A 19,565-nucleotide genomic window follows, 5' to 3' on the forward strand; every position below is an offset into this window, starting at 1 on the left:
TGCGCTTTTTTCTGTATGCCTGATTACCCTGACGAATGCGCTCGGTGTCTTAGTCCTTGGAATCTTGGTGTTTTCTCGCACGGAGGTGAAGGCTTTGGTAGTATATGTATAAAATATTGATTATGTCGTGCCAAGCCACAAGCAAGGTCCCCCTGGTGCAAAGATGCTTGCCACAGGATTACGCGATTTTATAACCGGGTGAAATTACAGAAAAGCTGTAGTTCTCTTATCTAATATTTTGGATCTTCGGGGTGTTACCCGTGAAGTGTGGGGAGCTCCCGGGGCTGCTTGTTGGACTGCATGTGACATATCGGCAGCGTTGCTAGTGGATGTGATGGCCTCTTCTGTTATCAAAGGGTTAACCAGAAGATTGAATGGCGGTAGCTGGCGCTTGCTAGAGTGCGGCTTGTTTTGCGGATTTCAGGGACCTCGTCTTCATAAAAAAATCCTCTGCTCCACTTGCCGTAGATTGGATATAGTAGAAAATACGGAACGCGTCTGGTAGGAATCAGTGCTTATTTGAGCGAAAAAAAAACTGTCCTACTGACGTGCACAGATTAGTGTCGCCGAATTGATTTGAGGGACGTTGGTATTCCACGAATTTATGGGTTTAGCTCTGGATTCTGGGGACATCAGTTTAAGTCAATAAAGGTTTCCTGCAAAGGAAAACATAAGAGGACATTGACCGTGGTGAAATACCGTTTCACTATCCCGTAAGATGATCGGTGCGGCCTACAAAATAGAGGGAAGGAAACAACTGAATTGACATCATAACCAGTGTGGCGAGTTGGTTCATTCAGATCGTACAAAATAGTGCCAAAGCACGAGGCCCTAGAGTAATGGAGGCACAGGCAAACGCTGAACAAACAACTCTGCACATTATTGAGGCTGGCCAATAAATACGTTTATCGCAAAGAAAACAAAACAAAATAAAACAGGCCTAAATCGACTCTGTGAAGGTAAATTGAAAGCAATGCTTTAAACAGCGCCCTCAAAAAGTGCCCTTCTGAGGTCATAAAACTTCATACAAAAAGAACGAAATCATAGATTCTGCCCCTTGTTACCTTGAAGTTGCGGGAGCGAAGTCCCGTACACAGAAGCGTCGGCCACGACCGGGCTAGAGCGGCGGGCACTGCCACTCTAGCCCGGCCGTGCGTCGGTAAAAGAAAGCGGAGAGGAGCGTCTTTCGCAGTGTGAGACAGCGGAACCTAGCCATCCTGACGTGCTGGCTAGGCGCTGCACCACCTCGCGACACAAGCGGAGACACCGAAGCAATTTGGCATGTCTACTTCGTGATAATATTTATGCCGACTACAAGTAAGTTAGTTTAGCAAGTTTGAGAATTGCAAGAAAACTGAGGGAACTTTTATTGATTTTTACCAGAACCAGTTGCTCCTTTCGCCGTTTGTAATACCTCTTAAAACACAATGAAGATGGTAGTAACCAATTTAGAAAACGGAGTTCCATTCGGTACAAACAGTGCACAAAAGGTAGCGTTTCTCTAGCGACAGATGTCTGTATGCGGTCTCTGCATTTTGTTTTCCCACCCTGGAAACACATCTCTAACGTATCTTTGCCGTACGATCACCTCATTCCGTCGGGTCTGGGTTGCCCAGGACGTGTTGTCGAACAAGTTGATAAAGCCGTGCGAAAAAGAGTGCAATGAACAACACAACCGTTCCCAAACAACCGTCGCTAAAGCAGACGACAAAGCCGTACCGCCCACGCGCCAGCCACCGTGCGCATCCCTCCTTGCGGGGAACCCTGGATACGTTCGCTGCGACATATACGGTGTGCTCCGTGAGTGAAACCATCCGCCTTCCCATATCCCCCCCCAACTCGTCCCCGCCTCCGCCGCGTTGGGTGTTTATTGCCCCGTACGCAGCGAAATACCCCTTGGCTGGTAGAAGCAGAATGCTTTGCTTCAAAAACACAGGAATTATACAAATATTCCCGCATATTCTGCTTAGCGCGATATACGAGCGACGACAACGAAGTGAAAGGTCCACCACCAGAAGATGCGTAAATGACGGGCTTTATGAACACACTGAAAATATGCCCAGGGAATATCCTCGCGATTTGAGGGAATTATAAAAGGGAAATTTTAATACCGTACTTGTGGATGGCCAATTTCATTCTTACCTTCCAGTCGGCTGATAGAGTAGAGTTTTCAATATATTCCTAAACTGTCTTGCAAAACTAGAGAACAATGCAATTTTCACAATTTAGAAATTTGCTGTTGATTAACCCAACAAGCGGGCTTGAGACAAATATTTCATCCCCACTTCTTATTCTATCTGATACAATCTTATTAAATGCTTTCGCGGGTGTTTATCAGTTTGTGATCTTGGAACCACAATTTTCTTGTGAAAAAGTACTAAAACATTTCACCGAAAAACACTGAAGTTATTATGCATCGAACAAGTGAGCCCTTTTCCGCTAACAAATTAAAATATTTGCTGTATTATGACAATACCGCGCCGTAAATTTTGAGATTATTAGCATCAGCTTAGATAAATTGTCTGAATAATTCTCGCTTTTAATGTGTACCACTAAGTTTCTGAAGAGAACAAACAACGCAGGTAAAAGCATTGTACTAGACATCCGTATTCTAATTGCTACAAGCTTTACACAACGCCGTAATTTTTCCTTGAAGCCAGAGTGGATGTTTTTTTTTCATTTTTTCTTTTGTTCTGTTAATGAATGGGGCTGCTTAATTTGCAGGCTAATTTGCTCTCTCCGTTACGCTGCTTCTCGGTCAGGGCATTGTTTATTGTTCGCCTCCGAAATGTTGAACCACTGTTCTATAGCAATACACGTCCGCTGTAGAGAATATAAATACAGTGACAAGTGCATATCACTATGCCCTGATACAACTGGTTTTCGTAAGCTCGTCCTCAGAATTTGTTCTCTCTGCTGCTGAACTCAGTCATGAAAGCAGCTGTAGCCATCATTTTTATTCTTTTGGTGCTCATCCTTGTTGGTGATGCCTCCCCAATTCCGGGGTAAGTAGCCACTTTTTGAACTCTTACCACTATGATAGAAAGGCTGTTAGGTGTTGCGGGGATATTTTTTTACTCTAACTATAGCTTTCATGAAACTGGTGCCTGCTCGACGCTAGCAGGTTTTTTTATCATTACTTGTGCATAAGATATATAAATGCAATGGACTGTAGTTTGGTGTGTTTTTTGTGGGGGATAATAACGCTTTCCAGCATTTTTGGAACTGGCAACTGGATAAATATTTTTTTACTGGCACTAACTAGCACAATAGTTTTTAGTAAGCCAAGGCAATATTCTGTGCCAGCATAGGTATTTAATCCTATTTATAAAGGCTCTGTAAGAGGCAGAATTACTCTAAAACAAAATCAGTAAACAAGACATTGAACAAATAATAATGATAACAGTTATACCGTAAGAAATTTCCAAATAAATGGCTGCTATGCAGAATATAAAATTACGAGTAATAAAGATACCATATCCATGTGTTCCTGCGATGGCGCTGCGATATTTCAAGGTGCTCAGTTTTTGATACACGCCCTCTTCGGTTTTAGAAACCGATTCCGTTAGCGTATGTAAAGGCACTGATTTCCTTAAACATCTCCTTCCGTTTTTCGCATTATTTTAGATATCTACGGCCTTAGCTGCCACGCGTTATTGGTGGTCTTCGGGATTATATATAATGCGTCGTCATGCACAGCTGCGTCACTGTTATTAACAAAACTGACCTCAAGAAATTGCGTATTACCCGGAAGGTTGGCTAACACAAGTTTCACAATTTTTTTATATGAAAAAGCCTCAGACACTTCCGTAGTATGTTAATTAGGGTGTTTGAACAACACGGTTGTGTGAGATAAAACCGGTGCACACTTGTGTACACGTGTACACGTGCGGCAATGAGAAGCCATGTTAGCAAGCGAAGAGTTCTGGATGGACAGAAAATGCTCGCACAGTCACTCATTGACGCAACAACCAGTTTGACCTATGTAGCAAAAGCCACAAGACAACGGGATATGATAGACAACGCCTACAGCACACGCAACATACTTGTACTTGTGGTTTACAGTGCACTTGTTGACAATGAACTTAATATTGCTTCCTCTTCGTTTTTTGGCAACCAATGGACAAATTTTTGATAATTTATTTGAAGCTTTGAATACCACGTTAACACCATAGCGGGAACCTACGTTTTTAAGCCTGTGTGCAATCCTGTGGGTGCACGGAATTACGGGAAATTTCTTTTTCTTCTGTGAAGGATCACCGCTCGAGTCACGTTTAGCACGACCTTTAACACCTTTTATTAACTATCGGTGACAGCCACGAGTACACTAGAAGGAAAACTCGCGTCTTGTACACGGGCTTCATGCTTCGCAAAGCTAGCACCTAATAAATGTTTGCAGGATTTTTCTGGTGTAGATCTTAAACACGAAAAAGCGATGCCTCTTTTTACTACTTTAGAGTGGGCTGACATGAAATTAATGATAGGTTTAGCTGAATGGTGCTCATAGCAAAAGCAAACGTGACTACTGTAAAATGCAAACTAAGGTCGAGAAACTGCAGCAAATTAGGTTTTGGCCCCTCAGAGGTGAAAGACAGGCCCATTACTACGCTCTTAAACACTCCTAACACCGTATTGACAGCATCAGGCAGTACAACGCATTGTTCAACCAGCACGAAATAGTCATCAACATATCGAAAGATTACCTTCACGGCTTCATTTAGACATCCTTGCACAGAACGATCAATTTTGGCTAAAATTATCTCGCATAAATCCGGCGCCACGCACGAGCTAATACACACACCTGATCGTTGAATGAGGGTCTGCCCTTGCCAACCTACAAAAGTAGAACTCAGATAAAAGGCCAGCAACTCCATACACCCTTGAACAGAAGTGCCACTATGGCTCCTAAAAAGAAGCTCGTCATTTTCCTGAGCAATACACTCTTGAACGTATTGTAGCAGCCCATTGGTTGGGATAGAAAAAAACATGTCCTCGACATTATTGCTAAACCCCTTGCACAATTCAGTCTCATGTTCTCGCAGGAATTGTACTGCAGCCCCGGAATTTTCTACTTTGAAAGGATCCTGGATCCTCATCTGCTTCAGGTGGCTTTTTAAAAATCTAGAAACGATCTTCTGCCATGAGTCTTGTTCCGTAATTATTGTCCGAAAAGGCAAATTAGGCTTATGGGTTTTGATAGTGAAGAACGGGGTGAGTTCCAAACTTTGGGCCTTTGAAACAGAAGAGGACAACCTCTCAAGGTTCAGCTCCTGCAAAAGAGCCACTGCCGTATTTCTCAAATTTTTCAAATTCACAGAGGCAGTTTTGAAATTTTTTCCATTGCCTTACATGCCATTTCAGAAAACATACACTCATTCAAAATCACAAAAAAACCCTCCTTATCTGCCACAACAGGTCTTAAGTTCCTTTCGACTAGAAACTTGGTCAGCGGATAGACAGGAGACACGTTCATTTTACAACCATCTGTCCTAGTCAAAGCATCAACACACTCAACCACGCACCTTGGACGCAAGTCGTCTTCAACCCTCCCCGAGACTGTCCTAGCCATCACTACCTTCTCAAACGGGTTGAGGGAAGGCTCGAACCAGAACTTGGGGCCCAGGCGAAGCTTTGACCGCACAGACTCTGGAAGCGGGGAAGCACTTAGATTGAGCAGCTTTCCTTTAGTCGTAGCTGAATTTGTTGTGGTTGGAGGCGTGGGCCGGGCGATGTTCCAAAGAAACTCGCCGTATTCGTTGCTGGTTCTGCACCATTCCTGGTAACTTGACGTGGAGCAGCGCCTTCCGTCCCTCTCGCTTGCGTGGCGCGACACTCGCAGGCAGTCCTTGAAGACCCGAACCTGTCTGCAAAGCTCGGACCTCAGGATTGTGCACATTTTTCTGGCATGGCCCGCAGAGGCTTGCAACACCCCACATGAAGCTTGAAGAGTCGGAGGACACATACCAAGGCGTGCATACCACGAAGCAACTCTTGCTTAACACATACACTGCGCAATTAGTGCGGCCAGGGAGGCCGGCTGGTAAACCAGAAAGTTAGAACAAGGAAGAGAGCCCTGTGTACAAGAAATGTATTTCACCAAGATGGCAAGCTGGGCGAGTTGTTATTGGTTCATGGTGATAGAAAAGAGCCAGCGCAAGGAAGAAGAGTACGAGGAAAGTAACAGACACAGCGCGGCACTCACAACTGAATTTTAATTGGAAAAGAAAAAAAACATATATACTCCAAAACCGCGCATGTAAGAACAATTCACTTCAAGAATGAGTCACTGCGGAAGCCTGCTACTCGTCATGTCCCACGTTCGGCAAGATAACAGATTTCGCTTTTGTGCAAGGACACGGAAGGCTGGCTAACGCAAGTTTCGCAAATTTTGTTGTATGAAAAATGCATCAGACACTTCCGTAGTGTGTTGATTAGGGTGTTTGAACAACACGGTTGTGTGAGATAAAACCGGTGCACACTTGTGTACACGTGTACACGTGCGGCAATGAGAAGCCAAGTTAGCAAGCGAAGAGTTCTGGATGGACAGAAAATGCTCGCACATTCGCTGATTGAAGCAACGACAAGTTTGACGATATATGACAATATAAAGACCTTTTATAAATCTCAGAAAGGGTATAGCAGAACAATACACCTTGAGCGCTGGAACGTGTATGCTTTTTGAGCAAAACAACTTAGACTATTTGAATATGGTGCATTACTTGGTTAGAAAAGGCATTTAAAAGGTCAGTGTGCGATAAACATAACGCACTTCAGACAAAAAAACATGCTACAGCAGAATATTCGGGGAATCACAAAAGAATACGACGTGTTTCTTCCATCTCAACAAGAGATATTCCTTCGTCATATTCCCTCGTCATCATATTGTAGAAAGAAAGCCGAACTTCCGAGCAAAAAATTAAATAGAGAGAAAGGAATATTAATTAGTTTATGATACTTGCGGTGATGCAGACTATATCCAGCATGCATAATATTCCGGAGTGTGTGGAATGCGGACGAATAATTAGACGAAATCTTCAAGAAAAGCTTAAACGTAGGAGTAATTCACAGACTTACGAAAAATAGGGCATTTTAGTGTTACAAAAATACAAAGCAGGAAAAAACTTTTCAAAAGGCCTAAAGGTTCAGGCCTCCTCTTTTCAAATGCAGCGACTGTCTAGAATCGAATGTCGTATGAGGCAATAAAGTAACCTATAAACAGTTAGCCGGTAGGTCGGCGGCCTGCATAGTCGAACCACTAAGACAGTAGTTCCTTACGATAAGGCTGGTGGTCGTTTGAATTTGTAGAAGCTCAAGAAAGATATATTGTCTGAAGAAGATCTTGGTGGGTATATGATCGTGAAACTAGAGAGATAAAGCTCCAATGCACCACAACATGAAACGCCTGGATACTCTTTGGCTAAAAAAAAAGAAGTGTTGGGCGAAAAAATAATGTCTCTGAAAGGAACACAATGCGTGGACCTTAACAAAGAGCTTTGGTTGGAGGAAACATGGGCCGTGCAAAAGGAATGAAAAAAGTGCCCTTCAACTATCTCAAGAATAATGACACACTGAGCTGGGTGCACACAAAGAAGTGCTTGAAATAAACATACAGTGGATACTCGATGTGATGCTATAGTTCATCTCGCAGGAAATTTGTGGCAGATGATTACAATAAGCTGCTACTGGCGAATGACTCCATTGTCGATGCGACTGAATTTCGACTTCTGGTTTCAGCTACCCTCTCTCGAAACTTTGGACTTGTGCGTTGTTACCGCTGCCCTTCTTTGCCCAGCTCCAGCTATGGAGGCTGCACGTGGAGAAGGGATTCACGCCTGGTATATTTCTTGTGGCGATTGGTTCTGAGTTCATTTCCTGCATGAAAACTGAAAATAGCAAACAGGTGACAAGAATGTACTTAAAATTGTCTCTTATTTATTATGTATTAACAAAGGTAAAATGCACGTAAGAAGTTCAGAAAGTGAAAACTTGCGAGTGTGCCATTGAACAAGTTTCTTTTGATCAAATAGGCGTTTGAGCCGTTGCCGAATTTGAACAAGAAGAAGGCTAATCGAGTGGATGAATTACCAACTGTCTGTCTGAGGGGGTATGCGTAGTGTATGTAGTTTAATTACGTATTGTCTTCGAAAAACTGCTCCAAATAGATTTTCTCCGAAGAGACTGCCTGGGCCCTATTGCTAAACCCTTATTGAAAGGTTTCGGTAGATTGCGTTTTACTAACTACAGGCCAGCCTTTTTGGTGTCGGTTTGGTAGATATTTTTACATCTATTCATTGCAAAGCGTGGTTTGTCCGTTCGAAACAAATCGGCTGACATGTACACAACAGCACGGGTTTAGGCGAGGGACTTTCATGTTATGTGAACTGCTTCAAACTCTCGACTATTTTATCGCTGTTGTAGCTACGAAAAAATTATGTCGACGTAATATGCATACACGGCAAATGCTTTTCGCGAGCTTTCGTCCTTGAAATACTTGCTCAGCTCAACCAACACGCCTAAGCAAAAATGTTTTCAAGTGAGGCATTCCTAATCAACCGCAAGAAGTTGGTGCCAACTGGTGGGCTTGTGTCTGTTTCTCTTGATGTTTCTTCTGGTTATTCACAAGGGTCGGTTTTTGCCCCAATGCTGTTTTCGATGCACATAAATTGTGCTTTTCTTGTTATTAATCCTGCTATCTGAATAATACTGTGTGCTGAAGACTATTTACATACGAACCACGCGAGGTGCACGCACGAGCAACGCAAATTATGTTTGCCTTCAGAATTGACTAACATGGTCCCATAAATGTCTAGTTAAAATAAATTACTCATTAAAACACACCCGCATGCAGCAAATAAAAAAAAAGTTCAGCTACTTAGCTGCCGTGGTCGAACGCACTGTTTACCGCAGGTGTGTATATGGAATATTTGCTATTGCATATTACGAATCACCTCAGGTGAAGCACTCATGCTGAGAAAGTATGCTATGTCTCGTACTGAAAAAATAGGTTTCCTACATGTTAAATTGAAGAAGGCTACAAAAGAAGTCAAGCTGTTTGCATATAAGACTTGTGTGTCTGTTTTAGAATATGCTTGTGTTGCCTTGAGCCCACCCCTAATGACTTTCGAAATTTATCTGGAAAGAATTGAGACTTGCCACTCGTGGTAATTTTTAATGAATAAAAGGAGGTATTTATTTTTCGAGATGTCAAAACTACGCGGTTACGAATATTTGTAGGATAAAAAGACAACTGCAAACATTTGAATAAGTTTACCAGAGAGGTCAGACTCACAGAAATAGAAAACAATTTCGTGCCGCATAGAGGGAGACTCAGGAGTCGACGGCCAAACCCCAATGGGCAGCTCGCCCTTTTACTGCTCACACAGACGTCTTCGCATGTAGTTTTTCTGGTGTATAGGTGCATAGAACAAATTTCCACAACCTATTGGTGAAAACTCTGATATCCAAAAATTTGAAAGTTGTTTATATGTTTACTTTTAACAGCAATGAATACGCGATAACGCTTGGTATCCAAACGTGCGAAAGTTATAGCGCCTTTATTTTCGGTCTGTATGTTTTGTTCTCCTCCACGTAAGAACCTTAGGTGATAGCTGAGGAAATAAATATATATAAAAATATATAAACAAAAAATAATAAATAAATAAATAAATTATAATGTAAAGAAATGGACACGACGAAGAAAAGGCCTCAGCTGGGTTGGCGAATCCAATCCACCGACCTTTGTCCTCAAAGCGTTTATCTTCCAGCACTATTCATTTCGCAAGCATGAAATTACGTTGCGAACATTTTAGAAAAAAGAAGAAGTCTTGTCTAGTGATGAAAACAAGATTGCTTGGAACCCTCCAGCACGTGATAGGAGACTGCAATTTCTCGGAAGACCACCCCCTATATACCCGTAAGTAATACCCCTACTATCCTTGCCCCTGATGAGCGATAGGAGTTCTTGCTATCTAGCCATGCCCTGGAACAGGAGCTCCGACTGATCCACAATGACCAGGCGGCCCTGGAAGCACTAGAACCTGTGCATAGGAAGTCACCCCGTGGGGCGCTTAGCACAGTCTATTTTACAATGAAAGTTGTTTCCTCCTTGACGTGGAACACGAAAAAAGTGGCTCCGTATCTGTTCCGTTCATTGCAAAAGTCGACGAAAGACGATAGTCGAATTACGCCCCTGGCAAGTAAATGCCTCCCTTCTCTTTAGCGCTTACCTCTCATTATAGTCCTCTCCCGTCTCGTTTCTCCCATGATATTAGGCTAGAGTTTGGCTCGAGTCCTTTTCAAATTACCGCGTTCCACTGCTCCAAGTCGGGTGCATCGATCCTACCGCTGCCGTACGACAGAGACGCGCGTGAATCTGGGCACCCTACTACAACGTTTATAGAACTACATTTCCCTACTCCAGAAGTGTTCCAAGAAGAATATGGAACCCATCAAGTTGAAACTTTCATTGCTGTTTCCGTTTGATTTTTTTGTAAACATCGCCAGGCTGTGCGGGTAACTGCAGGCGACCGTTTTCTGCATCTCACATTGTATTTTATTTGCTATCGCAACAACCAAGCGTCCATGAATTTTTAATAAAGGAGCACAGAAAATATCCGTAATGTACAGTAAAAACCCTGTAATTCATTTAATTCGAACTTCAGGTTATTCGAATTGATGCCATGGTCCAGGCACAGCCCTCTATATTTTATTGAGTGAAAACGCTCAATAATTCGAACGCATCGCTGTCCTGAACGGTTATTTCAACAGTGATCTACTGGTTGCCGTCGCTTTTCGCAGAAAACGTTGGTCTAGAGGTATTGCAATGTGTTTCAAATTCAAACCAAACCAGATTTTCTAGAAATACAAAGCGACAAAAAAAAAAAAAAAACGCGTCGCCTACGCGACACGCTGCTGCGACAGCCTATTTCGCTTCCGCAGCGGCTGAACCCCCGTTGGCGCAGCTCGCTATTCATGTTCTATGAACGTAATTTACAAAATCAGTTGCCACAAACATCTAGTAGGGCCTAATGCACTATAATAACTCAAGGGGGAATTGGTTGTGTCCTGTCCGCGCGGTATGGCATAAATTCGATTCATTCTAGCTCCCACCAGCTAATTCGAACTCCGCCTAATACGAACAATTTTAATGTCCCCTTAGAGTTCAAATCAAGAAAAACTATGGTTTTTAAATTAGCAAACGCGCTGTGTTCAAAAATGACGCGAGGGCCGTAGCTCGCCATGCAGGCGCTAATAGTGAAATATAAACGACAAAATTTAAGCGCATTTTGTAAAACCAAGCCCATTTGCGTAGACTGGTACAATAACCAAAGGTGAAGCCAACCACGCAGAAACGAATAAATTGATAGAAAATAGACAGACACGCCTTTAGTGGGGTACCGGGAACCAGAAAGTTTTATTTGTTAAAAATTATCTCTAAACATTTGATTTGGTTTTTGGTGCTCGAGTTGAGAAAAAAGGGCTTGGTGGCAAAGTATAGGCGAACTGATGAGACATGTGTGGCCTGCGGAAAGATTAAAAAAATACTCGGCCACGTTCACAATTAGGCTGCCAAGAATAAGATAACAGCGGAGCTGTGTGGTGTTCAATAGCTTTAACTTGGGTTTTCTTGGGCCCTTGTGGTGTTATGGCAGGTTCAGGGCCGTACTTGCAGCGGCTCAGAAGTGACGAGGTAGGTGACCATATGGCGAAAACGGAAGTGTTCATGGCAATATAAAACACAAACGAGAGAAAATTTAGGAGGAAAAAACGGATAAAAAAACCGAGAAGTCAGCCGTAGTAGGTGAACATGCTCTGGCAGCCAGATACGGTTCCAGAGTCCAAGCCAGCGAGGAATTTCACTTGGAAACTTCTCAACGTTTTGGGGACTGCGGCGGGAGTGAGTAGAAGCTCCCGTCGAAGAAGACTACCGAAGATGCAGGTCGCGTTGGAAACACAAGCACTAGGTTGTGTAGCCATTCCACAGTCTGAGCGACTGCCGCTTTAGCCCTCGGTCTTCGAGGGACCGGGATACCAGTAGTGCGCTCGACTGCAGCTGTTACAGCAGGCTCACCTCTTTTTCTTCTTCTCCCGTGTCACGGACCATTGGGATCACTCCTTCTTTCTCTTTACTGTAGACACTCGGGCGCTTGCTTTAACTTTTTCTGCGTGATTTCTTCTTGTGTTTCCCGCGCTGGGGGCACCTCATGACATCACCACCACCTCCTGCCTACGCTAAAGAAAGTTCCCAGGGGAAAACATGCGCACTTTCAACACTTTTTTGCGGAAAAAATGAAGATAATAAAAACAATACAGAAGTGTAGCGAATACAGAAAAAAATGGTATTGACCCTAAACTCGGCTTATAAATTCAGCGCCTCCAATGTACCATCCCTTGATATTGTGGTAATGAATAATGAATACTGAATGACTACTGCAAACACCGACTCAATCTACACACAGAATAGTTTAACTGCTTGCAAGTTTGAGGGGACTGGATGCGCTGGCAAACCGTTTGCGGGATGAATTCGTTTCATTACAGGTAAATGTTATATTTTGAGACGGCACAACCAAGCACTAATCAATAGCGCTCAATCGTTCAGTAGACTTTTCGTTTGGAAAGTATTCCGCAGGCGTAACAAACTGGCTTTATTCCTGTAGCAGTACTGCTCCAAGGCGCTTGTCTGAGGCGTCTCTCCGAAGCACGAAGCGTGTATACATTTCTTGTGCACGCACAATTGGAGCGGATCAAACGTTTTCCTTACAAGTGCAGAAAAGTCTCCCGTTGTCGTTGTTACATTCAATCGCGTTTTTAGCTCCTTTGCGAGTCAGTTCTGTCGGTGGTTTCGCTACTTTAGCATATTACGGGATAAGTCACGGTAATAGCCTGAAAGGCATAACAAGGACCGAATTTCCGTTTCGGTTTCTGGTCTAATGTTTTTTTTCAATGTCTTATCCATTGGTTGCACCGTGTCATTTATTATGTGACCCAGAAAAGTGACAGTCTGTGGCCTTGTGTCACACTTTTATGTTTCACACTAAATCTTGCAGCTCGGATCCGCTGGAATACTACCTTCAATATATTTATCTGATGCGACGAAGTTTTGTTTCTGAGCTGCACGTCAACGAAGTAGTGATAGACGTTACCCAGACCTTCGAAAACTTTGCCTGAGACAAGCGTACAACGCTCTGGTGGTGTGAGGCCGACAGGCATTTACTTGATCTGGTAGAGCCCGGACATGGTTTAAAACGCAGTGGTTTCGCGACTTTCAAGTGCCATCGATGCCTGCCAGTAACATTTCGTGAAATCGAAATTTGAGAAAAAACGTGCGTCAATCCACCCAGTGAACGTGGTTGGCAAGTAAAGCTTTAAATAAGAACTACAGGAATTACCACTGCGAGGTCAACTTTAAATCACACATATGGGTCTACAAAAAGTGAAACCGGAAACAAGTGAAATACGCTTAACCACACCCTTTATTTCTTTGAAGAGATATTCTTACTAAGGTTAATTCATGAACGTTGGTTGGTTTATTTATATCCTTGAAGCACATCACTGGAAACCTTTCTTACAAAATAAAGGAAGTTCAAACGCGGAGTTAGACGATGTCACGTCTCGTCCGTCTTTGGCACCGCCGACGGAGGTGACGAGAATGGCGGCATAGACGGAGGAGCAGAATGATACCATGCGATTGTGTGAGCTTCCGTTTCTTTTTAACTTCTAGCCCATGCTCAAGGCGTGCATACGGTCGCTACACGTGACGTGAGCGGAGCACGCAGCGGTGCGAGAGGTGGCGCGACCCCATCTCGTCATTTTCAGCGAAAACGCAAGGGGAAACCCGCTGATGTAGTCTGTGATTGCATGGCCTGTCTTCCTTGGGCTCGTAGCTCAATCAGTAAGACAACGGGCTCTCGCTCCATTTCTCAATTCGTTCAGGATATATTGCTAGTGGTGCCATCCACTTCCTTTATTTGTTCGCGGGAGTTTTCTGTTGACACCAACGCTCGCAATAGTACCCTTGAGGGTAAAGGTAAAAAGCTTTGTCTTAATACTTCTTCGGCCCCACGCGAGCTAGGAGGACGTCAATTGGAGGTATGGGTTAGCTTTCGGAAGCCATTAGTTTGTTAATCTCAATGCAGTCTACGCAAGAACGGATTGTGTTGCCCGGCTTCTTTACAAGAAGGACTGGGGCGTTTTATGGTGACTGTGATATCTCGATTCCTCCGAGGCAAAGCAAGTCTTGCATCTCGGCTTGGATGAACTCCTGTAAGGCAAATGATAGAGAGTACTGCCGTACATGAACGGGCATTGTTTGGGGTACTTCTGGGCAATAAAAAAACGGTGCAAAGTAATAGAACCAGCATCTTGGGTTTTCTTTGCATATCAGTCTGAGAATTGTCTTCAGCGTACCATTGTACCTTTGTACTAGTCCATCACTCATTGCATGTCAGCGTGTCGTATGGACAAGAGTCGGTTTATTTCTTGCATGATCCTTAAGGTTAAGCTTGTCCCTCGGTTTGTGATGATTTCTTTTGGAAGTTTCACTTTAAAAAAACGACTCCAAGAGACCTTCAGGGACCTGAACGCTATTGATGCTTAGCCACGCGACAGCGTCGGGGTATCCCGTTGCGAAGGGGAAGTCTATCGTAGTTAGGATGCAATTGTTTCTTTTTTCAGAAGGAGGTTTGATGGGACCCATAAAATGAAGTGCAGATCTTCGGAACGGAGTTTCGATGAGCAACGGGCCTCCTACAGTGCCATGCCTACTTTTCATTTAAGTCGAGTGCTTTGCCACATGTCGCAGGAATTCGCGAATCGCTTCACACTGGAATTAATGCTCGACCAGTAAAAATTTTCAAGTGTCTTGTTTTTTGTTTTGCGGATGCCTTGGTGTCCAGCTGTGACATGTGCCATCTGTGGAACCGTACGGCGAAAGTGTTGGGGCACCGGCATTTACTTTAATGACCATCCAGAGAAAAGATAATACTGCGGATACAGAAAACCCCTGTCGACGATGTATTTGTAGTGGTTGCCATTCCTGGACGCGAATTTTGTAGCGTGTTTCCGATAACAATCGTTTGAGCTGTAGTCTCGCGCCTGTTTTTCTCTGCACTGATAGCCCGTGACCTCAGCGATTGTAAAGCTACCTGTAGACAGCATGTTAGTTTCGGCTACAGCCATAAGTGTCTGAGAGTCCTTTGCAACATTAGAGCGACTTAGCCTTTTAGGTGGTTCGTGAGAGGTTTTTGGGGCTGTCTTTTCTTCAACATGTGCATGCCTTTTCCTGTCAGGGTGACTGAGCGGTGTTGGTCCTCCGTATATTACCCAGACTTAAATCATGCAAGGGATCTCACAAGCATTGCAGTAGAAGAACCCCTGAAATGTAGGGCGTGTAGACCTTGACGCACGCTTCTTTATGTTGCTGCGCAGGTTTGTTCATGAGCACCAAACTAGAAGTTTGGTTTGTGAAGCACGAGTCTGTCACAAGATCAGGTGCGCGAGTACGGTATAACTGCAGGAAACTTGAGACAGCAATATCGGATTTCCATACATTTCCCCAGTCGTGACAGGTACGTTTTCAATTAGGAACCTGATCATCGAATCCCTCTTGTTGATTTCCTATTCAACAGTACTCTTTTGTAGCTGTTCGGGGGTGTTCTAAAGACTTCGCCAATTGCTACCGCACAAGATAAAACCTGTTTACGTCACTCTGTTGTCCTCGAGTGCTCTCGGTTTTATGGACAGGATTTGTGACATCTAAAAGTAACTTGCGCGATGGCCCAGTTTGTCGCTGATGAGGCAACCATGGGTTTTGTTTATTTTGGGTGCCTGATCAGCACTCTAGGCTTTTCTCAGTTCGTCTCAGGCTTTACCTAAGTTTTTCATGGCCTGTCCTTCCATGAAAAGGTGGCAAGCTTCTGCAATCTCTAGTTGTCTTGCAGTTATTTTCCTTTATAAAGACTGCTAGTTGGGCGTGGCAGCCTTTTATGAATTGTTCTCTCGTCGTCTTTTCCGGTATTTCTTCGAACGTTTTCGCAACGCCAGATGTCTCTATCCTCCTGTCAAAATATTGAGCAAGGCTAGAAATAAACTGTAAGCCGGGTTTGGTGCATACGGCTTCCGCGTGCGAACCTTTCATTTTACCCATGTGAAGTGGAGTGGAAAAGTTAAAATAGGGCGACCTTGACTTTTTTGTACTATAGTAGGTCATCTTGTGTCGTACTCTCAAAATTGTGAGTGCTTCACCCTCGAGGCACAGGCTGAGATCTGCTGCCTATTCACTTTTAGACTGCTTCTGCGAAAGCGCTACTATAAATGCAGAGCATTTCTTAACCTCCCACTGTCACCCGTCGTCCCTCGGCGTTGTCCGCTTCAACAACAGGTGCGGGCGCGCATGCGCGTGCTCCGGCGCTGAAAGAGGCGTTGCAGCAGCAGGTGCTACCTCCTCTCCCTCTACTGCCCGCGCTAAGGCAGCGGCGAAGCGTCAGCGTCGAGCGGCCGATCCCGAGCGTCGACAACGAGAGGCCGTCGCCAGTCGTCAGCGTCGAGCTGCGGATCCATCGAATCGAGAGCGAGACACGGCTTCGAAACGTCAGCGGCGAGCGGCGGACCCCGCATTACGAGAACGAGATGCGCGGTCGGCCTTGTTGACGTAGTCCACGACGTACGCCGCGCACGCGTAGTGGTCGAGGATGATCTGCAGGTCAATGTTGGAGTCGAGAACCCTTCCGATCAACGGGTTGAACGCGTTCACGCGCTTCTCGGCGGGGGTCCTCGCGTGAAGCACGCACGGACGCGACGCTCCAGCCCGCAGAATCTCCGAGTACTCTTCCCATGACCGCACGTGGAAGGCGCGCAGGAACTCGTCCAAGATCGCACACTCCCCGTGCTCCAACGCCTCGTGCATTTCGTCGTACTTGGCCATCAAGCGCCGTCGACGCACCCGTACGACAACAACTACAACTACCACCGCCGACTAACCACAACCTACGCCACGTGACCACCCCCAATGATCTACATTTACTCGTGTCCCTCGCGCTGGGGCATGCGACGGGGGCATTTTTTTAGAACCTGACAAGATAGACGTCGATATTGTCTTGTCATCAAATGTGGAATAAGATTTTGCGAAAGGATCGCCGGAGCGTATGCAGAGACTACGGGTTCAGCTACACAGGGATTAACTTGCGTGCTATATTTCGCAAGATCATACAAACCCATTTTTATCTCTAAGGTCTCCGGTCCGCACTGCCATGCTTCTCTATGGAGTTGCGCTTCTTCCCTGGCACGTTTTGCATCTGCTTGCATATCGCCAAGCTCTGTAAGGCACTTTTCTCTTCCTCGAACCGACTTCACCAAATCGCGAAGCACTGTGTCCTTGAAGGCCATATCCTTCCCTAACGTGATAGTCTTTTGGAGGTTCATGCTGCGTCTTTTGGAGGTTCATGCTTCAACTCTACGGCGCGGAATCCACGAGTAAAGCCTTGTACGTCCTGCTGTTTAAGATGCTAAGTTACCCTATCGCGGACGCCACTTTTGATGTCATGGCAGCTTTAGGGCGGTGGTTGAGCGGCTCAAGAGTGACGACGTAGGTGAACACATTTGTAAAACGGAAGGCTTTATGCCAAAAACACAAAAGATAGAAAAAGAACGAGTTAAAAAAACAGAAAAAGAAGTCGAGAAGTTAGGCGTAGCACACGAACACGCTATGGTAGCAAAACCAAGTCCCAGAGTTCCAGCCGACTGGGATTTGCACAAGAAAACTCCTGAGAGTTTATGTGGCGGTGGCGTGTAAAAGCTGCCGTTAAGGCGACTACCGCTGACGGTTGCTATCATTAGGGTTGCCTGGCCCCGGATACCGAGCACGCTAACAGCGCCATGACGACGCCAGCGTTGATTCCCCTAAAGAAGCTGAACGGGCTGGCCACAGGAGCACTGCTTGGGGTAGCGCTCCCGCAGTCCGGGCGAGTGCCGCTGGGGCGTGGGGTATTCGAAGGATTGGCGTACCCGCATTCCGGTCGACTGCCGGTGGTCCACCAGGCTACCTCGGAGTAGACGATCCGCAGGTTGTTCCCGATCGCTTCTCGACCTTTCTCAAACCCCGTTCCTCGTTCATGTTTTTTCTTTATCTCCCTTCTCCCAACATACCTCATAAATTTGTTTCTTCTATCTCTTCACTTGTACACAATATAGCGCTTCCTGTGTCTTTTTTCGTGCAAATTGTTCTTGTGATTCCCACGCTCGGAGCACCTTATCAAAGTCTGCTTATTTTTTCGTTCGGCTGATTGTATGGTTGAACACGCCGACGCAACGCAGGCAATCAGCCATGACTTAGTCGAGGGCTCGGGATAAATTTTGACTACCTGGCTATCTTTTACGTGCGCAGTATTCTCGTATAAACACGTGTTTTATTTGCGTTTTACCTCCATTAGAAAAGCGATTCCATGGGCGAGGTCTCCTTGTTTTATAAGTTGACGGGACGCTCAATCCCTCTGGGCACACGCCGTCTGTGAACTAGCGAATACCTGTGCGTCAGAGCTTGTGTCATTAATAGATGCAGCAAATTGCGGACTATTCCCCACCTAAACATCTGAGCCGCAACGCGCGCTTTCCTCACCTTTCTCCTCTCTTCCCTTCCTTCCACATCCTCCCTTTCTTCTTCATCTCCCACTTTTTTGCGTAACCTTTCTCCCAACATTGTTTTTGCAAGTTCTGAACATAGCCAGGCACCGGTTCTATTCAACACTAAACAAATTGCGGTTTTGCGCACCTTGCGTCGCTCGAAATTTTTAAGGGAATATATTCGGTTTCATGAATGCGTAAGGTGGCGGAGTAAGATTAAGAAAAGCGGTGACTGTGCAACAGAAAGAAAAGATTCGCGTGTTTCGGAAATGCTCCCGCAACACCGGTGGTCCAGCTTCCAATTTACTTCCTCCTTCACCCCCCTTTCGTCATCTTGCGTCTGTATGTATTTTAGACGGGTATTTTATTGTATGCATTTTACAACAGGTATTTTGCAATGATTGCTAAGAATATAAATGCCGGAAATGAGCTTTCAAATCTGAGGTGGAAACAGAAGTATATTAAGTAAATAACGAATGGCCTCCTACCACTACGAATAAATATTACCAACCCAAGCAAAGCCAAGAGTGTGAAACGCCGTTCTTCGCTTCTTGGGTGTTTTAGGGGTGTTCTCACTCATTTTAAACTTAAACTTGTTGCCAACAGTGCTGACACCTTCTTCAGTGATCCCGGAACCTCACCGAACCATACGGTCAGTGACGACTCCCGAGGCGCTGATGTAGCCCTCGGGCCAGTTTCGCATCATCGTCGCCGAGTAGGCCTAGCGTCCGCCGGCACCGCTGGCACAAGAGCTCGGCGCGCCGCTGTTGCAATAGCAACGCCAGCGCTACACTCGCTGTGCAGAATGCGATGCTGCAACGCTACAGTGTGGACGCTGAAGCGACTGGTGCTGCCCCAGATTCAATGGTGGACCATCCAATGGATGCAATGGCTAATGGTGGCTCTACTAACACCAAGAATCGGTAATGTGATTAGTAATCCGGCTCACC

At 45.0% G+C, this 19,565-nt stretch overlaps 1 long non-coding RNA gene across 1 annotated transcript in view; it reads left to right on the forward strand.

Moving 5' to 3' along the window:
• Positions 1-2,812: 2,812 nt before the first annotated feature.
• Positions 2,813-19,565, forward strand: part of LOC144141947 (uncharacterized) — a 53,698-nt gene continuing 36,945 nt past the window's right edge. The window contains exon 1 of the long non-coding RNA XR_013316768.1: positions 2,813-3,005. This is a non-coding gene — a long non-coding RNA (uncharacterized LOC144141947). The remainder of the gene's footprint in view (positions 3,006-19,565) is intronic.

This window comes from Haemaphysalis longicornis, unplaced genomic scaffold (assembly GCF_048455015.1).
Source record: "Haemaphysalis longicornis isolate Haplotype H1 unplaced genomic scaffold, Haemaphysalis longicornis Haplotype H1 scaffold_6, whole genome shotgun sequence".
In the NCBI taxonomy this organism is placed as follows: domain Eukaryota; kingdom Metazoa; phylum Arthropoda; class Arachnida; order Ixodida; family Ixodidae; genus Haemaphysalis; species Haemaphysalis longicornis.